Source organism: Pezoporus flaviventris, unplaced genomic scaffold (genome assembly GCF_033815535.1).
Source record: "Pezoporus flaviventris isolate CSIRO_AGI_PZ_B2104156 unplaced genomic scaffold, CSIRO_AGI_Pfla_v1 ptg000037l, whole genome shotgun sequence".
Lineage (NCBI taxonomy): Eukaryota > Metazoa > Chordata > Aves > Psittaciformes > Psittacidae > Pezoporus > Pezoporus flaviventris.
In genome coordinates this window covers 18006069-18029540 of record NW_026892585.1, presented here as the reverse complement: position 1 = coordinate 18029540, position 23472 = coordinate 18006069, and the positions used below count along the sequence as shown (strand labels likewise).

The 23472-nt window shown below is 36.7% G+C and overlaps 1 long non-coding RNA gene across 1 annotated transcript; it reads right to left on the bottom strand.

Annotated features, from left to right (window-relative positions):
* Positions 1–151: 151 nt before the first annotated feature.
* LOC133275211 (uncharacterized) lies at positions 152–20660 on the bottom strand. Its single transcript, XR_009745439.1, has 4 exons — positions 20069–20660; positions 19290–19374; positions 3363–3453; positions 152–569 (listed from the first exon to the last, which is right to left on the bottom strand). It is a non-coding gene; the product is annotated as an uncharacterized LOC133275211 (long non-coding RNA).
* Positions 20661–23472: the final 2812 nt, after the last annotated feature.

Genomic DNA, 23472 nt, shown 5'->3' with positions numbered 1-23472 from the left:
ATGTTTAGTGAATTAAGAGATGACTCTTTTAAACTTAGGGGTTTTATTAATTGCTTGAGTGCTGTATAACAACTGCTTGGAGAAAAAATATCTGGTCCATGGTTTATCAACTTTTGGTATTGTTCAGCTTTTAGGACAGAATAAACCCAGAGAACATTAGTTAAATATGTTCCATTGATCAGGTCATGTCAGGTTCACATTTCTTCCATGGAAAACGAGAGCTGACCTTCACCTTCATGTCACATATAATGCTCCAAGGCAGCCGTGAATTTTACTTAAACTTACCAATTTAAGATTTCACAACCTATCTGTAGGTAGTGATACACTGCCTGTTTCAGTAAGAGATGCACTGACATAAAAATGAGTAGCCCAAGCACTGACAGAATTTCTACCATACTTCATCACTATACCCTGCGTAATTTTAGGCCAGAAGAATATTTGCTTGGATGAGGTATAAAGCCAGGTTTATCTCTTTTGATCCTTCAATTTTTCATTTTATCACAGTAATCACGCAGTTAAGAGCCAGATGTCTCAGGAGGATAAAGAAAAGATCCCTATGTTTTCCACAACTGTAGGAATGAAAAAAAAATAAAATCCATTAATCTACTTCTTTTGTATAATTTGTCTTTAGAGGAGAAACCAAAAAAAAAAACAACTTTAGAATAAAATCAGAATTTTAACTTTGCCCTTATAAAGAAAATTTCTAAAAAGTGGGAACTTTTTTTAAATATTGAAGACAGGAATTGTTAACAGTGTGTACTGCAGCTACAGAACTCAAAGGTAAGTCTCCTTGCTGTCAGAGCTTAGGCACATCAGCCTCACCCCACAACCCTCATAAATACAGTTGAGGAGCTACAATAAACTTGCAAGGCTGCACTAAACTGAGCAACACCTGCGAGATGCTGAGGAGGAGAAGATGGATGTTCCTCCCTTATGAATTTGCTCCTGCATGCATGGGGTGCTGAACCCAGGATAGACCAGGATATAGACTAGGAAAATCTGGATGCCCTTAAATAACAGAACAATAAAATGGAATGAAATGTAGTGTAAATGCTCTGTCAGGAGCAACAAGAATCTGAACTGAAAGCTGAAAGTAGCCAAAGAAAAGAAACAGCACAGTCACAGAAAACTGTCAGAAAACTATCAGCCACTCAAACCATAAGGCAAAACATGCATAGATGTGAAAAAAGCAAGTATCATTAAGAATGCATAAGGGAGGTGTTTCCAACAAAGATACCTGAACTCTGATGGGTTTTGAAATGCTGAATTCCCATCTCAAATGCTGCGTACCCTTTGTGTATGCTTCAGGAGAGATTTCACATTGGACCACAGCTACTCAGATGATAAGGAGAGCACAGAGCCCCCCTCTGACGTCCAACTGAAAGAGTGCAGAGTACTTAAGTCTGCAAAACTAAGGGTTGCCAAGGAAAATGACCACACAGAAATCAGATGGTAAATGACATTCTGAAGAAAGAGCTACAACCTAAAGGATGTGGGATTTTGTAAGAAATGTGAAATGGTATAAATGGATCGTAAGTACATTTAACCTAGGAACTAGAAAAATATTTTGAATACTCAGAGAGTTTTGAGGCTCTGGAACAGATTTTCAATGGCAGTAACAGTAACAAAACTCCCTAAATATATAAAGATGAAGATTCATAAATTTGTAAATGAAAGGATTATATGTGGTGTGACCTGCATTAGGGAGAGAGTAGCAAAATTGTCCCAGAAGTCCTTGCCATGCCTATGTTCGTATCAACAGCCTCAGAGAAACAGGAGCTCTGACTGGTACAAGGATATTGTAAAAAGTTCTGAAACGTAACTCTGGAAATCCAGATACCACCATTATTAATTATTATACCGTTGCTAATTCTACTGGAAATCTCTGGGTAAGTCAGGCTTTTGTTATACTGATGCAATTCCTTCCAAACTGGAAGACTAAGCTGTCTCTGAGCTCTCAACATTCCTATTTTCTTAACACTCATCTTGCATTGTTTAAATTTTAATTTACCCAGTTTCTGGACATGCCACTTCCAGTTTTCTTGCTGAAAGGCAGGGATTCTCTGAGATCTGATTTTGTCTCTTTAGAATTCTTCTGACTTCAGAAATTTTCAGACAAATTCTCTGTATCTTTTCATATTTACCACTGTCTGCATGGCTTAGTGGAGCCATAAATTCTCTTCCATGTAAAATTACAGACTGTATTCATGCAGAATTTCACAGCAGAGTTCCAAAGGCATTGTCTTTGCTGCCACTGTTCTAATCGCTCCAAGGATAACTTTATAATATCTGCAATCCCAGTAGACAACAGTACAGAAAGACACAGCAGCTTTGTTTTTCAAAACCTGTCATGTACTGTAAGCAGTGATGAATCCAGATCCAGAATATCAAAAGACACAGTTTTCCCTTTCATTTAACAAGCATTTGATTTTAAAACATGTATTGACTGCCAACTACAAATACAATGTTTTCCAGATCAAAGGGTCTCTGTGAGGTACAAAATCACTGACAGTGGTTGTCATCACAGCACTGGATATGCACATTCTTTCAGAATACTTTAAACAGGTGCAGCCAAGTCTATAACCAGGCAGCAGAACCAGACCAGCTTGTAAAAGGGAAGTTCATGGTAAGGAAAAGCTCGATGCTGCTGGCACTGGGATACTTGCAGTACCTGTGCATATATACACGTGTAAGTAGGTGATTTATGCATTCACTGCATTGCAGTGTGCAGCATATCTGCAGATCTGGAAGAAGCAAAGGGAGTAGATGGTGATGCTGAAAATGACACACCGCATTTCAGGCAAGCAGCTGGGATGCTGAGCATGCACAACAGTTGAAGGACAGAGTAGAGATTATCTACCCTGCACCCTCCCTGCAGGAGGACAGGCAGTGAGGATTGGGGCTGAGAAAGGCAACCTCAGTAGGAAAATCAGTTTTTTTTTAAGGTGAGGGAAAACTGCTGAGGTCTCACTGCTGATATCAACTGTCTTTGAAAGAAGGCTAGAAATGGCCCATGTAAAGGATGACAACCACTCTGCTGACAGAAGCTGGCTTGTCAGCTTGAGTTGGCAGGAGTTTCTACAGTTAACATAGCAGTTACCGCTTTCCTGATGACCTCTGTAGATGTCAGCAATGACATTTCTTTTTATTCAACATGCATTGATAAAACCACGGGCAATGGCACATTGACAGAAAAGAAAAAGGTATATGTCTTTAATAAAAAAAAAAAAAAGAGGCATTTTACAATTTTTTAAATGCCAGGATTAGGATTACCTGTGATGCCATAATTTCCACTTGTTGTGCGTATTTATACTAATACATTCTCTAATTCAATGATCATATAACCCCCTCCCAATGCTTACCGCACAAGGCGTTGCAATTGAGCCTTTTTTCTGTAGTAGCAACCTTCCTCACTTGCGGCAGAGATGGAAAACTGCATGGTTAGTCTGAAGACTACAAGAGAGTCCCATGATGTAAAATCACATACTGCTGTCCTGATGTAAAGCTGTTTTGCAAGTGGTTCTCGATTGCATTTTCCTTCTTAATCCATGCATCGGTGAGCATCATGCCAACCATACTGCATATGACTGGGGCCCTAGCTCATTTAGGAATACTGGTTGTTCTTTGACACTTGGTATCTGGAAGGTTTCAAGCTGCAAACAAGGTTGACATAGCTTAGGCTTCTGAAAGGCGAATGATGTGTTCATAGTTAACAAAAAGATACCCAAAAGCATGCTGACTGACAGACTGAAGTACACTCAGCAAAAGCAACTTAGAGCTCACGCCCTTAGGAGGAAATGCAGTACAAATGCTTCCTCACAAATAAGCACCAACTATTTTTCTCCTGACTGCAGCACGGCCCTTGTGAAGAAACAGTGTGACTGTGAAATTAGAAATTATATCACACACACATAAAATGGCTAAAGGCAATTGCTCTATTACAACAACAGCAATGCTCTGTGTAATTTTTTTTTTCTTAACTCTGCAATATTAGTAGCATTCTGTCAACAATATTTGCCAGTAAGTTTTATAAGATAAGATGAAAGGTACTAAGGAATTACAAAATAATGTTATAACATTAGGCTGAAGTACGACAACACAATTCAATTCATTTCAGGACATACCCATTAGGATCAGAAACTGATGACAGTGTTTAAGGTTATCTAGTTATGCCAAGAGTTACAGTTCCACAAATTACATTTCCTTGAACAAAACAGAGATCAGTCTTTGCTTGCTGAAGCAGAAGAGAACAGCAAGTTAGTTGGGATATAGTGAAGGATTGTCTATGGTATGATTAACGTTAGAAATTTCCAGGATTATGGAAGGACTAGTAACAATTATTTACATTTCCCCATGTGCTGCAGTTTGGCTGTACTGCCTGATATTACTGTATAGGTTAAGCCAGCCACCTACAGATTTATTTTCATTCTGTATTTCACAATTGTTATATTCTGCCAGTCACAGCTGGAACTCTGAACCAATTCTGAGATTCTGATCCCTTTTTTTAAAGGACAATACTTTTACTGTGTATCTGTACTATAAAACACTGGTGCTTTCCTGATACTGCAACAATATCAATAAACTAATATGTATCACCAAAAAAAAAAAAGAAACACAGTCACTTTTACTCACTTACTAAAGCTTAATTAACAAGTTATCAGTGGGATTTTCTAAGGATTACAGAAATTGTTTTTTTTTCAAAGAAAGTAAGGAAAATTAGCAAATATTTGGACTATTAATTATCAGTGGAATGATACTGAAATAAATGAGCTGGTAATGAGGCCAATGGATAATAATTTATGCTTGGTTTACTAACATTAATTCTTATATTATTACAAATAGAAATTATATCCACATTTTACAAGTGAAAAGAGAAAGAGCAAGCAATTTGCCTGGTGATCAAACAAATACTACAATCAGAAGTACAGAAGCTCAGCTGCTGCATGTAACATGCAAAATGTAAACATGAATATATACATATGAACGTCCTGCTCTATTAAGGCGTGTATTATCTACATTCATTCAGGACATCAGAAGCATTTTTAATCTCATCTTGAGTCTTTGCAGTAAATTATTTCTGTCATAAAAATTAAATTTCCATTTTAATTTACATCAAACAAATTGCTTGAGAGAGGCCTGGCCCCTATGCATAGAAAAACACTGCATTAATAATCATTCAGATGGCACTTACACATACACTATGCTGAAAACTTTGTTTTGCGCAGCTTGTTTTTTTTTTTGCTTTGAAACCAATTTTTAAGTAAACCACGTGTGAGTTGGTGCCAACAGTGAAGAGAAGCAGTTTGGTTTGGAATACATGAGCCAAGGAGGAAATGTGCATTATTCTTCCAAATCAAGTGAATTATTAACATGCACAGACTTAAGCAAGTAAAAACATGAGTGATAATGTGAATAGGCAGAAAAGGCATTGAAAGTGGTGAAAGAACCAAGGAGTGAGAGAAAATTAGCACAGATGTAGAAAGCTAGGAGGAGTTGGTAGACTAAAGAAATAAAACTGGGAATCAAGTGATCCTTCAATAAGCCATTTAGGAAAGTAAGTTAGAATCATAGAGAGAATGATCATAGGAGTATTAAAAAGAAAACAATAAAAATTGACAAAATTAAAACCTGTGTCTTCTTATATACTAACTGTCCCCAAGAGGCCAAATGTAATCTCATGTTAAAATACAATATATTTTAGATTTAGCTTACTATCAACATGATTTATGAGACAAAGACCAGATACTAAGAGTGAATAAATAGTAAAGCAAGAAGGCAGAAAGGGGAGAGCTGCACAAGATAACATCACAGTGAGGGATGAATGCAGATATGTTCTGTTTTGTTTTAGTATGCATTCAGTTCTATGATAAATATGTGTTTCAAAATGCAGTAAATTGCATACATAAAGGATAAGAAAAGAAACATCACTGTAAGATTCTACACTTATCTGAAGAAGTGAACTGCAAATTCAAGATTAAAATTCTGTATATTTCACTAATATATCTCCATCAACTATGAAAACAGAAACATTTATCATGCTGGGTATTAAAATGCATGATTTTATGTTCTTATATCACACATGAACTAGCTTCACTGTTGCTTCCTCACGTTATGTCAGCTCAATGAACAGACAAATCCTTCAAATCGTGGACATGCCTAGTTGTGGACAGTTATTTAGTAAATGGCAAACTAATGAACAGCCACATACCCCCAAATTTTAAACCACTCCTTGTTTCTAGATGTTGAGATTTAATTTATAGAGTGGTTAACTACATATGCACAAAAGACAAGTCTGCAGCCAAGGAATATGATTGCCATGCTTACTAGTAGTTTAGGGTTTGAATACCCACAGCAGTGAAACTGCAGCAGCAGAGATTTCTCCCTCATGGAGCAGAAGACATCTGTCCAGGCCACTTGTCATACTGCTCACATGCATTGCAATAGGCAACTAATCTGGGCTAGGACTGCTGACATCTGCTGCACTCACGTGTTTCTATGATCTCTAGATAGAACTTCAAAAAAACTGGAAGGGTCTCTAAGGGAGGCACCTGAGAAGACCAAGAAGGACTTGTTAGTGGCATGAGAGGGAATGACAAAAGGCTGATTTGTAGTTTATGTTCTGAACGCTCCACTTATTCTAGCTTCTTAAGTTACTCAGCAGACCTAACAGAACTTTTACATTTGCAGTTTGTTTTTCAGGTGTGTGAATTTTGCTTGGAAAAAAGTTTGTAATGTTAAAGCTTTACTAAGTAATCCCTTAAGAGCAACTTTGAGAAGCGTCTGTAGGGGAACAGAATGGAGACATTTACTCTGAGCTAAAAATACATACTCATTGGGTAGCCTGGTGCACAATGTTAACTTCAGGTGGTGTAAGAGGGAAAATAAAATCTCAAGGACAACTGTATTTATGGACTGGGACTTCCATTTGGAAAAACACATCATAAAACAATTCTAAGCCTCAGAGAACCGTCTACCTGTGAATTTCTAAGTATAACGATATAGGAAGGCATGCAATAGTAGGACAATGAAGTAGGTAAGACACATCCCTAACAAAAACCTGACATTAGTTAAATTGTTCAGTAATATTTTTTTTTAAAATCACTGAGAATCCTATGGTACATGTTAAGTGACTCAAGACAGGAGAGCAGGTAGTTTAATGGTATGAATAGTCTATCTTATAGTCAACACTATACATGACAGACATCTATAACCAACCTTATTTCATGCTACACAAGCTACAAAGGTGGACATATACTCTTAGTTATAGGAAACATAATATCGAAGTAAATAAAAACCTTATTTAAAGGAGTTTGGCAAAGGAAACAGAGAGAAATAACCAGGTATTAATATTTGCAAATATAGTGCAGGATGAGGATTTATTGTGGAAAATTAGTTTTCTCATTTAGTTAGTTTTTTTCATTTAAAATTAAATATGATACAAAGCTGCTATATTTGGGAAGGGCCAGTATAAATTTCAGAGTAAAACTAAGAAGAAAAAGACAAGTGATTAAATTGGAAGTTAGACGTAAAAAAAGCAAGGACAGTAAATGGCCATCTAGGAGATTAATACATTCTCAGACATCTCTCAAAAAATTTACCGATGGGATGAATATTCTCTACAAGGTAATAATTGCATGCAGGGTTCTTTGTTCACAGAAATACAAAAACTCACTTGTTTTTCTTTCAACCACATGCTTTTTGCTAATATTTTAGATTGTTTTGCTCTCTTGTGTCCTATTCTTTCAACCAGTATTTAGATGAAGGTTACTGCTTCCGAAGTATTTACAGAATCACAGAATGGTTGAGGTTGGAAGGAACTTAGAAGGTCATCTGGCCCATCCCCTCAGCTCAAGCAGGACCATGAAGAGCCAGCTGCCTAGGACCATATCCAGACAGCCTTTGAGTATCCATCTCCAAGGATGGAGACTCCACAACCTCCCAAAGCAACCTCCATCAGTGCTCAGTCACCCTCAAAAAATGTTTCCTGATGTTCAGAGCCTCCTGTGTACCAGCTTTGCGCCCACTGCCTCTAGTCCTGTCACTGGGCACCACTGAAAAGAGCCTGGCTCTGTCCTCTTTGCACCTTCCCTTCAGGTATTAATATACACACATGGTGTGACCTTACCAGGGCTGAGTAGAGAGCAAGAACTTCCTCCCTTGACCTCTTGGCAACATTCCTCCTTAATGCAGCCCAGGATACTGTTGGCTGTCTTTGCTACAAGGACACACTGCTGGCTCATGTTCAACCTGGTGTCCACCAGGACTCTCAAGTCTTTTTCTGGCAAGCTGCTTTCCAGCCAGGCAGCCCAATCATATACTAAGCGTAGCTAAGGTTGTTCCTCCCCAGGTGCAGGACATTGCAATTGCCCTTGTTGAACTTCATGAGGCTCTGTCAGCCCATTTCTCCAGCCATATAAATCTCCAAATTAGAATTCCTGTAATTGTGACAGTTGTAATCTACCAAATGCTGTTGAACAGCTGAGTGCATGCCTAATCTTAATTATGAGTTTACTTCATCTTCTAACAGATTTGAAAGAACAAAGAATGGTTATACAAGATGTAACAAATGACATCACCACAGAAAAATGTTTGGCACAATTCAAATCCATGCAAACAAGAATCAATCCTCAAAAAAGTAGCTATGAATAATCATTTAACAGCAGATGAAATTCAGGACATAGAAAACATGGCCAGGGTGAAAAGGCCAAATCCTGGTCTTGGTGAAGTCAGTATTTAAACTCACAGAGATTTCAAACAAATCCAGATTTCGCGTTCCACACAGTTGCAGTGGACAAAGGACTCTTACAATCATGAAATCTTGGTGAAATATGTGAAAGTAACAGAAGAACAATATGCAAAGTGCATTGGGCAAAGAGATGATGAAACTTTCAAAGGTTATTTCACAGAAATGTAGGGTCAGATGAAGCCATAGGAAACCATTTACACTGAGCCTCTCATTTCTGTTGATTTTTTCTGCACCTCCTATAGTCTGCCTTCATCTTTTCAGAGTGTGGTGCAAAACCCAAACTCAGCATTCCAACTGAGGTCTCACCATTGCTGAGCATACCAGAATAATTTGTTCATGATCTAATTCATTACCTTCCTGCAAATATTTCCCAAAACTACATTATTTCAGTCCTGACACTACTGTATTATTTGCTTATATTTATCTTGCTACTCAGAATAGGTTCTGTATTCCTTCTGCTGTGTAACTGACTGATGGTCCTTTCTTCTTTTGTTTGTACGTATCTGATTTCTGACTTCGTAAATCTTTATTTTCCAGATTTATTAAGTGAATTTATCCTGCTTATTGTGGACCACGATTCCAATTTGTTAAGATAGTTCTGCCCTTCACAGTACTTGCCCTTTCTTCCAGCTTGCACTTGCTCATAAATTTTTGTAAGTGCATTCTTTCCACTACCCGAGTGCTTAATTATAATATTAAATGGAAATTACCTTAGGACAGACTCTGCTAGAACCTAACTTAAAATTCCCTCTTAGTTTGAAACAAAACACTGATAACTCATCTTTGAGAGTCATTTTTCACTCTGCTTCTAGACTCTAGTTTATTGTTTGCTTGCAATATGGAACAATGTCAAACCCATTTCTAACAGCAAAATGTATCGCCCACAACCCCTTTGGTCATAAAGCAAATTACTTTCTTACACTGTAGCTGTTGATGCCTCTTTTCTTCTCATCTCTTAATAAAAGAGCACCCTGTAGGTTCACAGGCTGAGAACAGAAAGGCAGGCCTGCATCCCTGATTCTTCTTCACCCCTCACTGAGGCCCTCAGCATTACTCTTCTCTTCCAGACTGTGCCCAGAAAGCAAGCAAAAGAAATACCACTATATAATCCTAACACTTCTGCCTCCTTCTCATTCCCTGTTGCCCAGGTCTGCAGCACCTTGTGTCTAGAGAGGAGAGAAAGCATTACAGATGCAAAGGGTAGGATGAGGGAAGTTGCAAAAACTGCCTAAAATGGTTGTCAGCTGTTGGTCTAGAGTAATTTGGTTATATTCTCCAAGTCTGATCATCCCTCAGACTAAATTTCTTTTGACTGTTCTGCCTCTCACCAGAATAGATTTTAAAAAGCAGGTGGTAAAGAAAGCAACTAGGTCAGTTTTCAAATTTTCCTTTTAAAATACAGATGTTCATACCAAAATGACATAGTTTAGTCCCTAAAATGCAATATAATTTTTTAAATTATTAATATATTTTAATAATTTTATTATAAACAAAATTTACTGTAAATTTTGAATAAACTAAATACTATTGTAAATGAAAATATTTATATCACATAAAATTGTTACATTTATATGTAAACATTAATTATACGTAAATATGCATATGTGTATTATATGTAAATATTACATAATAAAAATACTGTAAAGAAATTTATTGTAAGTATTTACAAATAAATTAATAAAGCAATGAAGGAAAATATTAATAGCTTAGTGCTCATCTCAGTAGCAAGAGAAATCATATTACTCAATTATACCTATAACCCATCTTTCCCCGTTTCAGAACACAAAGCAAGGAACAAGCAGCTGAGATGAGGAAAAGCAATCACCTACAATATCAAAGTTTGAACAATCACTTGTTTTTCAAGAGATTAAAAGTCCTGTTTTAATTCTCCTTCTCCTTTTCTTCCTTGCTTCCTTCCAATCATATGGCTGATTTTGAGCATACACAGAAGTTTGCTATTTAAAGGCATTCCAGAAAAAAATAAGCTTCGTTTTTTCAGGACTGGAGCAGGTAAGAAGCTGTGAGGTATGATACAGTAGCAGAGCTAAATAGGGGAGATCTGCATAATAACTGCTTATATCACTGCTGAGACCAGCTAGTGCTCTAAAAATAATTTGTACCCACTGATGTGAACAATAAATTTTAAACTAAGACTGCGATGTCTGAATCACTGTATTAAAGGTGACATGCAAGCAACACAATGGTAGAATTTCCTAAAAAATAACCAAAGCTCCACACTACACAACTAGAACACACATCTTCTAGGTGAATGGAATGCCTACTTTTAAAACCATCCTTACTCTCTTAAGCAAGTAATTTAAAAAGAATAGAGAGAAGTCTATAATGTTTTCCTTCAGGCACTCCTTAGACATTCTTTTATTCAGGGCCAGGTGAAAAGTATTCTGCATACTCCTCCTTTCTATGAAAAAAAGTATTTTGAGCAATTCCTAGACTCCAAAGGATTTCTCAGAGATACAAGACAAAGAACATGTGTCTCACCCATATTTTCCTTCTGGTGTACAAAAGGAAATATTCAAACATTCAAAAACCTGAAATCCACTGATGCTATTCTGTTTGTTGGTATAAGCATGTTACATGAGTTAAAATCTCTTGTGAATTCTCTTCAGTGAAATGAGTTGAAGTTTATGCTAACATTTATGCATGTATATGGTATGAGCTTGTGTGAAATTTTCTTTCTTTGAAGCAAATGTTTAAATATAACAGATGTTCACTTTGTTTGCCTTTATAGTGCTGGGTAAAAACACTGAAGTTGCTCCAATGTATGGCCATAATATTTTCTCTTTTTTTGGCAGCCATCAGATTGCTTTATCTTCATTCAAACTCAAATGAGTAGTGCTATAGTAGCAGTGAAGGTTGGATCTCATATTGTATGTAATGTGGTGTAAATGTAGGTTTCTACGACAGAAGTTCTCCTGTTTGTGTTACTATTCTCTTCCCCTACCCTTGCTCTTAGCCTCAGGAAAGGATCTCCCACCGCTCTAGATTTAGTAATTAGGAGCACAAGAAAAGCCCTTCTGGGTGCAGCCCAGCAGGCTGAACTGTCTCTGACAACTGCAGTAGCAGATGCTACAGAGTAAGAATAATCTCTGGTCAGGATAAATTTTGACATAAATTTTAACAAGGGAGTACAGGATCCAGGACAATGGCAGACAGACATTGCTTTTGGAAATTATCAATTTTATGATACTTCTAAGAGAAGAAAACAGAATATTCTCGTAACATGTCCTATCAACTCTTAATAGGAACAGGGAGAAGAGATTTCTCCTGCTTGCACCACTGCTTTACATTTACCTTTTTGCTTTTTTGTAATATGCCCCTGTTTCTGTGACCCTTCCTGTTGAAAATACTTGGACAAACTTTAACTATTTTAACTCCATTTTGCTTCTCTAATTTGAAAGATGCAGTTCCAGATATGGCCCAGTCTTTATTTACCTCCTGAGCAGTTTCTTGGTTTCCAGCAGACATCCTGTTCATTTCCATAGCTTGATCTCTTTTATTGATTACACTCACCAACGCACTGCTCTCTTTCCTTCACTCAGTAGCATGAATATAGCATGTATGTGTGGATTTAACACTAATGAACTTACCTGCCTGTTAAGGCCTAGAAACTGAGACACGTAGCCACTTCCAGGAAATGCTGTATAGCATAAGAATTATTTTGCAGAGATGGTATTTCCAGGCTATTGTCTTTCTTTAAAATTGATATATTCAAATGTCTCCTATAATAACTGAAAAAAACCCAAACAAACAAAACGAAACAAGAAATAGAAGTAAGGATTACAGCATTCCACTGCCATGGCAAGTATCACATTTACTCCTCCACTCTTCCTCTAAATCCTTTTCTCTCTTATGTCATTTTTGCTTTATATGCTGCTACCTAAGATTGCATGTATCTCATCCTTAAGCCAAATAGATAATTTCAAGAATGATTACAGTTTATGATACCATTATGAAACCACAAAGCACTATTCATGTTTTTATTACTATTTTTGATACTTTCCTTGTATTTTTGGCAGCCATACAATTGTATTCACTACCTAGTGAAAACCTCTCTCCCAGCCTCACCACAAAACTGAATCACACAGTACCCCTTGGAAGAACTTTGGTACTTTTTTTCATCCCCTGTCATAACCTCATCAAAGATTATTTGCTACTTCAGGCACAGTCATCCACAAAGACTGCCAGTTTTCATCCACGTGACTCCAGATTTGCTACAGAGTGTGGGCTGTAGAGCATTTGCTGCCAGCACTTAAATCATAGGGCTATTCAGAAGCATTCTGTATCAGTGGAGTTCGAGAGGGTGGACTGCCTTCAAGTACTTTGTTACGGGCAAACAACACTAAACTTTGGCATTACAGTCATGACATCATTGGCACAGTCACAGAGATAAACTAATTGTTCAGTTCCTGCAAGATCTTTCAGCACTCAAAAGAGATAGATGGTTTACTGCATTTAGTTCTATACCTATTGCTTTTTCCATATCTTAGATACTTCTCTAACTCCGGAAGCCCGCATGTTCAGTTCAGCCATTATGTTTTGCCAGCTATTATGCATCATGGTAGTAAATCCTTTGTCAAAGCTTTCACAAATATAGGGGACAACTGCAATTGTTTCTTTTTCAAGCAGTCTTGCAGAAGGATGATTACTGCTAAGTCATGAAGTCATTAAGCCATTGTCATTAATTCTGCAGATAATAGTAGCATTTGCAAGTATACATATACTTTTACACACTAGAAAATGTGATGACGATCTCACTGACTGAGGGTTGAGAAGGTTCTTCTCAAGAAGGCTGAGAGAAGTCCAGGAAATATGCTTTCATGTTGCCCAACTTACACTGTGAATGACTGAAATGTCATAGCTATTTCTTCTGAAAATAAATGATAAGGCATCTCTAACATGGACTACTGGAACAGTCTGAGAGCGATTTCAGAATTTGTGCACATAATATCACATTACAATCTCTTGAGGAGCTGAGGGGAAGTGAAATATAGTAAAAGTAAATGAAGTCTTGCAATGACTTCTCAGTATGCTCAGGATGACAAATTTGTGTCTGCTCTTACATTTTCACATGCCTCAGGTTTGCAAATATATCATCTTAAATATTGTAGCATTGAAAATATGCTACTTCATAGTTGGAAGATCTCTAAAACTACTTCATATGATTAATGTTTTAATATTTCCTATGATAACACTTTGACATTTATTTCATGTACTGGTTGGCTCTTGATTTGCAAGGCACTTTGTAAATATTTTTCTATGATAACTTTTAAAAATCAGGTATGTCAAATGTTACAGTGAGGCAGCAGGAAGAGGAGCCAAACTAAATATTATAAGGATAGGAGTTAATGAGGTAAACTATTAAATTCTTACTATTGTGATAAGTTCTTAACCCTGCCCCTAAGAGTCCCCATTTTTAGCATTCAGGAATCATATTTGGAAAGGTTATTGACTCACATCCACTTAACATAATCATGACAAGTTGTACCTGACAAAAGCAACCCAACTGTAGGTGCAAGCACACAAAAGTGATTATTTGCAATTAAGACAAATGCAATTAAAAAATATTTACCAATTGTAGTGTTTTCTGCAAGGTTAATAGATTGAGTATCCCAGTACTAGGAAGACAACTGAAGACAAGATTGTAAGGCTGAGTGCGTATTTCAAGTCCATGATTTATTAAACCTTGGAAATTCAGTTAGCCTTTTCTTTTCCCCTGAGAAAAGCTCTTGGCTTTTAACAAGTTCTTTTATCAAAAGCCTTACTGGTTTCCAAGTCGCCAGCTAGCAGAAGTGATGGCTTATCACAGTGATGTGGGCAGCTACCCAATAAGGAAGGAATCACGATTAGTTGGTTCTTTTTCTTTTAAAAGCATTTCCTTGCCTTTACTATTGACCTGTCAAGAGGTCCTGGCTGAGATCACAGAGTAGCGTCTCAGTTTGGAACTCCCTTGATCTCTAGCAAAAGCCTGAAAATACTGTAATTGAAATATTTCATCACCAGAACTTTTTGAATCTTTTCATAATTCCCGAGTGGATAAGGTCATTACAATGTAAAGTGACTGACATGTGAATACAACTCTCCTGTGTACGCGAAGTCCCACATAAAACCATCCAGTGACTTCTAGTCACTTGAATTTTATGAGACAGAATAAGGAAGATAAGATAGCTAAAGCATAGTGATTTCACATGAAAATACAACTTAGTACTGTAACACCTGAGAGAACATAAAAATTAAGTGGACAACAGCTTGAAAGTCTCCATCTCTCCCACGAGAGCTCGTACATATGAGCTAGAAAAAAAATATAAAAGCTTCAGTAATTATATTGCATCCAACTGCTCTCTCCACCCCTTCAAGTAATACATTAAAAACTGAAGGACCACAAAAAGGTGGACCTTCTGTTCAGTTTTTGTTTTGATTCCCACAATAACACATGGTAGAAAACTTGCAGATACCAATCCTTCCTCAGCTACACTATTACTGGCCAACATTATGTACTTTCACTGATGTCAGTGAAATTGTAATGGTTTAAGTCTTGAATTACTGACAAGAAGGAGTAATTCCAGTATATAGCTGTGTAACTTCTAACTCAGCTAAATTTAGTGAAAAAATAACCTAGCTAAAATGTAGAAAATCAGGCCCATAATCATGACGCCGGAAAAAAGGTGAAAGTTCAGATTTTGTGCTATCATGTGCACAAAATGAAGGATAAAGGCTTTAATACCTCTGTCAGAGGTGGCTTTGAACAGCACAGGGCTCTTCTGCGGCTGCTGCAACAGTACTGCAATTTTTCCCTCCCTGATGATGTTAAAGAAATGAAGGGCAAAATGAGACTACCCTGATCTGTCCATTCCTTGTCATAGTTAAGAATGGGCACCAAGGCTGATTTTATTCTCCTTCCTGACGTCTGCTCTATCACAGAAATAGAACAGTAAAAATCTTCGCTGGAAGACTATAAAACATAGCTCTTGTGTAGTTTTTCTGTATTTTTTTCAGCAGTCTACTATGCAAGTTCATTTAGCTGTGTACAAAGTCGCTTATACTTTCACTCATACACACTTCACTCCTGTGTTCTTAGCAGAAGCTGCATCACAAGTAAACAAAAACACTTTAAACTTCATATGGAAAATGGAGCTACCTTGAAATTACACCTTGACCATCAAGTTTCTACTTCTTGAATAGTTTCGGGAAATAGGATTCTTCTGCTTCTGATTTAAGCAGCATTCACCTGTCACAGAAGTGTTTATTTCACATAGTTATGAAAGTAGTTTGTATGCAGGGTTACATCAGTGAATGGATTTAAGTCAGCTGGAAATGTGTGGAAAGGCAGCTTCAATACATTTGGAAAAGCTAACAAAAACTACAGTTAAACTAATAAATCATGTCTGAAAACACCAAGATAAAACTACTGTCATTTAATTGTTTTTTTCCTCAACTATGGATACTAAAAAGCAATCATGGCATCTGTGCAACGGAGGATTGTCATAGTCCAACTCAGATTCTATATATAATATTCAAGTTTTAAAGAGCCCACCAGGGAAACTACACAGCAAAGCTGAATATACAATTGAGTCAAAAATCAATTTCCTCTTATTTGAGTAAGGCTGTGACTATTCAGTAACCATAATATCAGTATCAGAACTATTAGGATTACATATATTTTAACAAGTCTGACTTTAAAGTAAAAACCACAAATGCTGGTTAAAGTCAATATTAAATTGGTTGTAATTGGCACTGTTTTTCTGACATTTCAAAAGGTGTTGATTTAGATAAACCATTTATGTTGCTGATTTGAATATTTCAGTTTCAGACAAGCTGAATAGTATGGGTTTAGCTGCAATCAGAAGGTTTGTTCCAAACACAACATGGCATTTGTCTTTTCCTCACACGCTTACATTGATTTGGCTAAGAGCTATTCTGTAACAGAAGAATTGCCACCACTCCTTGTGACAATGCAGGACACGAGCACTTTTTTTCTGGACATCACCCACATAAACAACACTGACAAACTATCAAGAGTTATGTTGACACAACTATATTTAGGGTTAGTCAAAACAACGTACCAGTAAGCTTTAGTAGTATAGAACTGGCATGGTAATTAAGATGAGCTCAAGCTCTAATGAAGACAAAATATTAATTTTTTTCATAAGAACCAGCAAAGCAGAAATTGGACTCCCTGGTGGTTTTCAACTTCTTAGCCATGTAGAACGGAGTTCTGAAAAACAGGTCCTCCTCTGAGGTCATGCAGGTTAAAAATACACTTTTAATTTAATGAAGATGAAGGTTCCCCACAGAAGCTGTGGCTGCCCCATCCCTGGCAGTGTTCAAAGCCACGTTTTGTTGGAGATTTTTAGGCAAAAGTCTGCCAGTAATTGCCTGAGTAGCATCACGTCCACTGCAGTTATTTCAACATTATAGTCAAGGACCTCACCTCATTTTAATGCTGGACTGCAAGCACAGCAAGCTATCTAAGGTCAGTGCCTGATGAAATTATTATAGAAATGTTAACTTGCTCAGTGAATAGCTCATGTAGACTTAGGACTGAAAACATGTGAGAACTGCTAGCTTTAAAATCCAAGACTTTTATTACACAATTCTGGATATACCTTATGCTTTTCTATTTCATTTTCCTAACTAGAAGCATCCTGACCTACTAAGTCTTTTCTGACTCTGTCTTACCTAATTAGTTGTTAAAGAGCTGCCTTTCCAGTGCTTTAGTGCAGACTACACAAGGTCAAACTAAAATGTCAGATGGGTCAACAATATTTAGTACTGACCATCTGCTAGATATTCCTTTGTTTTCTGGACATGAACACTAAAGTCAAGTGTAACTGTTTTGTATCTTTATTTTAGGCACCTCTAGAACATTCATCATAGCAATAATAGTAAGTAGATCTTAATTTCTGCATCAGAAATAGTATTTTAACACATATAAAGGACATAATTCACTTTGCAAACCTTACTTTATTCTCTGAAACTGATTTTATCTCACTAAGGTTTCATATGGGCATTTTCAGGTCCCCTTGCTCTACTGCAAAACTGATAAAGCCAGATATCAAGTAGATGCATCAAGATAATGCAGTACAGTAACAGGTGCAGTTTTTATCACAGGTGGTACATTTATTATTCTTTAAACTAACAGAACCATGTGAATGCCAAATTTTTTAATGACAAAAAAAACCTACACAATTTTACAGTCTGATTATTAGCCATTTAGACCCCTAAAAAATAAAGTACATGCACTGCAAAAGCTTGACACCCACACAGAAATTTATGACAAAGTATTTTTATAAAATGTTATACTTCTAAAACCAATTATTGTTGGAGGCCTAACTTCTGGTTGCTAAAAAAGCTTGAAAATGCAAATCCACTGGAAGTCAAGAAAGCAGTCAAAAAGAACTAGAAATATGCATCTTTCCCAAGCTTCTAATTTTTAGGCCACATAAAGGTCACTTGTTTCCTAAAATATGATTTTTTTGAATGCTTGAAATGTCAATATTCTAAACACGTGAGACAGGATCACTAATAAGGTATCAAGATTTGCTTCCGAGGCCCAGTCATATGTAAGGATTAGAGTGACAGAACTACCTAGGATGACAAGAACTCAGTACCCTGCACTAAATGCATGTGACACCTATCAGGATTCTTACTGCAGATCCTGAAGTATGAGAGAAGTGACCAAACTAAGTGTAAGCAGCTTGGCTTGGAAGTAGAGAAAATCTGGCTTCAGCAACAGGTAACTATACGTGTGGAAACAATACATACGCAGAAATGTTTACTGGGGCTGTCAAGAGCAATGGCTGCTGTGCAGGATGCACGGAATGTCAGAGTCCTCACTTCTACAGGCCCATGTACAGCCTCGGAAAGCAGTGGAAAAAACCTGGGGGCTGTCAGTACTGCCATATCACTAAACTTTATCCTTTTCTAAAAGGACTTAGTTCTATAGGGTTCAGCCTTCTTTGAACAGTTTTCCTTCACCAGCAAATCTGAGGCCTTATTCCACCATTTGTGCCTTCCAAGTACAGCAGTACTTACGCTAAGCTCTGAATCAACTTGGTCAGATCATTTCTGCTCTTGTAAATAACAATTTGAACTAACTCACCTACCTCTACACAACAGTAAACTGTGACATGCAGTTATGCACAGTGAAATTAAGCTGGACCCAATATTCAAAGTGTTCAAAAGGGCCACATATTGCCTTTAGGACTGTTAAAAATTTCTATAGAAACAGTTTCTATAGAAGAGTAATTCAAAATTGACAGAAAAGATTCCACTGTGACTAAGCAAATGAAAAGGGGGAATAAAAAGCAAAACGCCCAAAATCTTGCTTCCAAAATGAACTGTCAAATTCCTTTCCTATCTTCCTTTAACCAAGACTGAGAAACCACCTCATTAAGTAAGAAAGTTGAAGCATGTCAGAATCTGTTTTCAAAGAGATAATCAGAAGGTTTGGGAGGATGGACAACAGCATGCACAAAGAGACTAGGGAAGATTCCAGTAATGTTAATAACAACAAAATACATACTGTATTTTCTTTTGGAGTAGATTGTTTTCTCATTACTCTGTTCAAGTGTGAATCTGGAGTAATCTACATTCATAGCAGCAAATACCTGAAGCCAAGATTAAGATCCGTAAATAACATTTTTCATCAACTGTCACTATAAGTCAATTCTGAGAAGCTACAATTCAGGTATGTAAACAACTAGAGTTTCCAAAGGTTGATGAAGCGATTATATTGCCAAATTCACATGCTTCTGCCTATCAGCCCTACAGCATACAATGGCAAGTTAAATGCCAGGTAAAATTTCATTGTTTTTCATTGTTTTCCACCTTCCAAAGGTAAAGAAGGAATAGAGGTGACAATTCCACCTGTATTGAGTTCTTTAAATCCTTCCCCCCCCCGCTTTTTTTTTTTAATTTTAGTTTCATAGTAAGTTTAACATGGAGCATTTTCTTGAACAAATAATCTAAAGGCTATGTGATCTTTTGTAGATAGTCCTAAGTAAAATTCTAACATTCTTACTTGATTTAATACCGAACCTCTTTGGGGTCAGAACAGGAGTTATTCTCACAGCCCTGGACAGAGTTTCAAGAATATGCTCTTTCAAAAGGATCTTCGTTTTATGTGCAGCCCTAATGCTATTAATATTAAAAAGAAAAAAGGTCTTGAACACATTGCATCTTGATTAATTATACTGAATGACTGTTATCAGGCCTGAACACTTGAGTTACATTAGCCTGATACTACCATCTCAGTATGCAAGTCTACCTAGTTATTTCTGAGCACAACTGCCATCCCCTTACTTTGCTCTGTATAATTCTTTTCCAGTCTGCTGTGGCAACTATGGGAAGGTATCCATGTTTTGAAAAACTGTAGGCACGACAAAGTTATGAACACTCACAATTCATACAGAAAGTTTCTAATTTCAAGCAGATACCCTCACATACTTCTGATGAACAAGTCAAAGAATGCCTGTGCAATGCATGATACAAAAGAAACAGTGTAAACTACAATTCAGACAATTCAGTTAAGCAACAGTTTTATAAGCAGGTAGTAACTGATGCTTATACTAAATAAGAAAACTAATGGTCCAGTTTGGAAATGAGATTGTGAGGGCTTTGCTTCTTTTTCCCCCCTAAAAATAAGCATTTCTTAACCTTTCTTAACTCTAGCGCGACACACACAGGGGATATCAGTCATGCAGTGCGATGTAAGTATCCTTGACATCAATTCCATTCAGGAAGGAAAGAAAATATTAAAAGCAGAGAATTAAAAGGAGACTTTCTTTCTTTAGAGAAGCATAATTAATGAAATTGTGGAAACATTTTATATACATAGGCACTCAGAAGTATTGGGAATCTGCTCTGTTCTCCACCACTGCATCCTCTCTTATTACGTACAAGTCATTGTGATAAATCAGGGCTGACTAGTGGTTTTCTAGACACCACTAAAAATCCCATATTTTTAATACAAACATTATTTAGACATACAAAATGATAATTTTAACTGAATACAAAGAAATGTCTGTCAACACAAGACTAACATTGAAATCTAGCCAGATGGTCAAAAAACTTCAATATTCAAGGAAAAAAGAAAGCTCTAACTAAATTACTGCTAGCAAACACTCAAAAGAAACAATTAAAAGAAAAATAATTTTTTTGTGTGTGTGTGTCTTAAGATATCCTTCTGTATTCTGTAACTGGTATCAATTCACTGGTAGAAGTAACGTTCACAGATAAAACAATGAAATTTACTACTTGATTGTATCAAAATGTATGGACTGGACTGTATTTCAAACTGAAGAGACTTTAATTACCAGTATAAACCAAACCACTAGGCTATGATGTTCTTTTTGTCAAACAGATAAGATCTATAAACATAAGTATATATTAACATACTAATCTATAAATTTACCTGAATGAAGAAATTTCCAATCATTCTGGCAAACAAAGCTGACTGTGAAAATTTACTCCAGAACATTCAGTATTACTTGGAGTACTTTATTAAAACATGTAAGAAGTTTACGCTATTTATTATTTGGGCAAAATCAAGACTCTAAACTTAAAAAAGAAAGTCTAACATACTGACTAAAACCCTAAAAATTCGTGTTCTGATTTTTGAAAGGAAAAAAAAAAACCCCAAATTCTGAAGACTTCTGGCAAAAACTTTAAACAAAGATTTAGTGCTCTATTTGCAAGTATCCTAATATATATATATATATATATATATAGATCCAAATATACATTCCAGCAAAGACACTGCAAATGAAACTCATTCAAAAGGTAATTAAGGCTTTCTACACATAGAACTGTTCCTCATTAATTCCATATGGGGCCATTCTTATTACAGAAGCACCTCATTCCATTTTACTTGAAACAAACTAGTTTGTTCCGGAATTAGTGTTGCCCATAGATGGAATTAATCAGAATCATTGTAGACTATTTTAATTACTTGTGACTAAATAGGATTTAAGAAAAAATAAAATCAAATCAGTAGGCTTTAATTCACAACAACCTTTGCTGGCCTAGAGGTCTATCTGCAGGGATCTTCCTGTGAGAGCATCTTAAATTAAGTATCAGATTAAAAAATATTGATTAGTAATGAGTAGTATTTTGGCCTTTTCCAATAGGTTTAGGAAAAAAAAGTAAATACACTGTAGTGAAAAGACACAAAAGTCTCAAGTTCCTGAATAAGGGCTTTTTGGTTTCAGGCTTTGCAGCTGTCTCCCTCCTCTCACTTCACAAATAACCTGGTCTTAGCTGAGGGTCAGGACTGTCTCATAGTCCACAGTAACTGCATGACAAAGATTACATCAGAAGATGGCACACAGGACTGAAGCCTCTCTCTTTTTCTCTGTCTTATGCAAGGGAACTTGTATGCCACATCAACAGCCCCTCCCGATTGTGTCATACAAGAGTATCACCTTGGCTTTGTTCTGACACAAAGGATGGAATAAGGTGCCTCAGCATACTTGCACTGAAGGGAAAAAACTAAGTTTTCCCGGAAGGGTTTCAGAGAGCTCAGGCCACTAGTACTGCAGACAACACAACAGCATCATCACCTAGTCTTTGGGGCATAACATAAGTCTAGACTAACAATACATTTGTAAGACTTTTACATAGCCCATTCTCATACTTGCCATTCTTTGTTTCCTTTGATTCAAACATTTCTGAATGCTTGAAAAGCGATGCTTTTGGTTGCCTATTCAGATGACTGATCACCAAACGATAATGTGATCCTGTGGAGAAAAAAAGCTAAGAAAGAAAAAAAGTGAAATGCACTTTGTTTTTTTTATAACCCTAAACACATCAGTCTTATGACAGATACACAACGATAACCCTTATGCAATCAATACCCTATATAGTTCTTATTCATTATTTTAGTATATGATTCTCACCTGGTAGATTGTGAAGGATTAGGAAAATTCTCTCAAATCAGGTGTACTTTGCAGGGAGTGAATGACTTCTAACTTAGTGAGTACCAACACTGCAACAGACAAAACATGGCATAATACCAGAAACTATCTGAACATTGTTGTTGTCTTCCTTTGGCAAAAGCACATTTTAGGAAGCTATCATCCTTCCCACACAATTCTAGCTGCTTTAGAAAGCAGGCTTATGTATGAAGTTTGCAAAAGATTTCATAGGTTTAGTGTGAGGTGTCCCTGCCCATGGCAGGGGGGTTGGAACTAGATGATCTTAAGGTCCTTTCCAACCCTAACTATTCTATGAGCCTGTGATTCTATGATTTACTTACACAGCAACAATGTTTATCATAATATGCTTGCTATACAGACTAAAATGTAAGTTTGTTTGTTTGTGGTGTTTTTTTGGCAGTATATATGTCTTAGCTATGAATTCTACTGCAAATGCAGTTGTATTAAACAAGCAACTTGGATATTGCACCTTATTTCTCCTCTAGTTTTATAGTTCAGCAAATGGGCCTTGCTATCCATTTGTCATGTAGACGTGAACTTTGTTTACATCACTTGACTTTGTTGGTATGAGCAGTACAAGGGTAGCTTTACCAGCAAACCTGTCAATTGTACACAGTCATATGTAAATAATCCTCAACTATTCAGTATGGCGTCTGTAAAAGGTCTGTAGTTACTGTTCTAATAGCCGTTAAAGGGCTCACTCAATCCACTATTAGTTCTCGAATAACCAGCGACAACTCAAATATCCTACTATTGACTGTTTAACTCCTA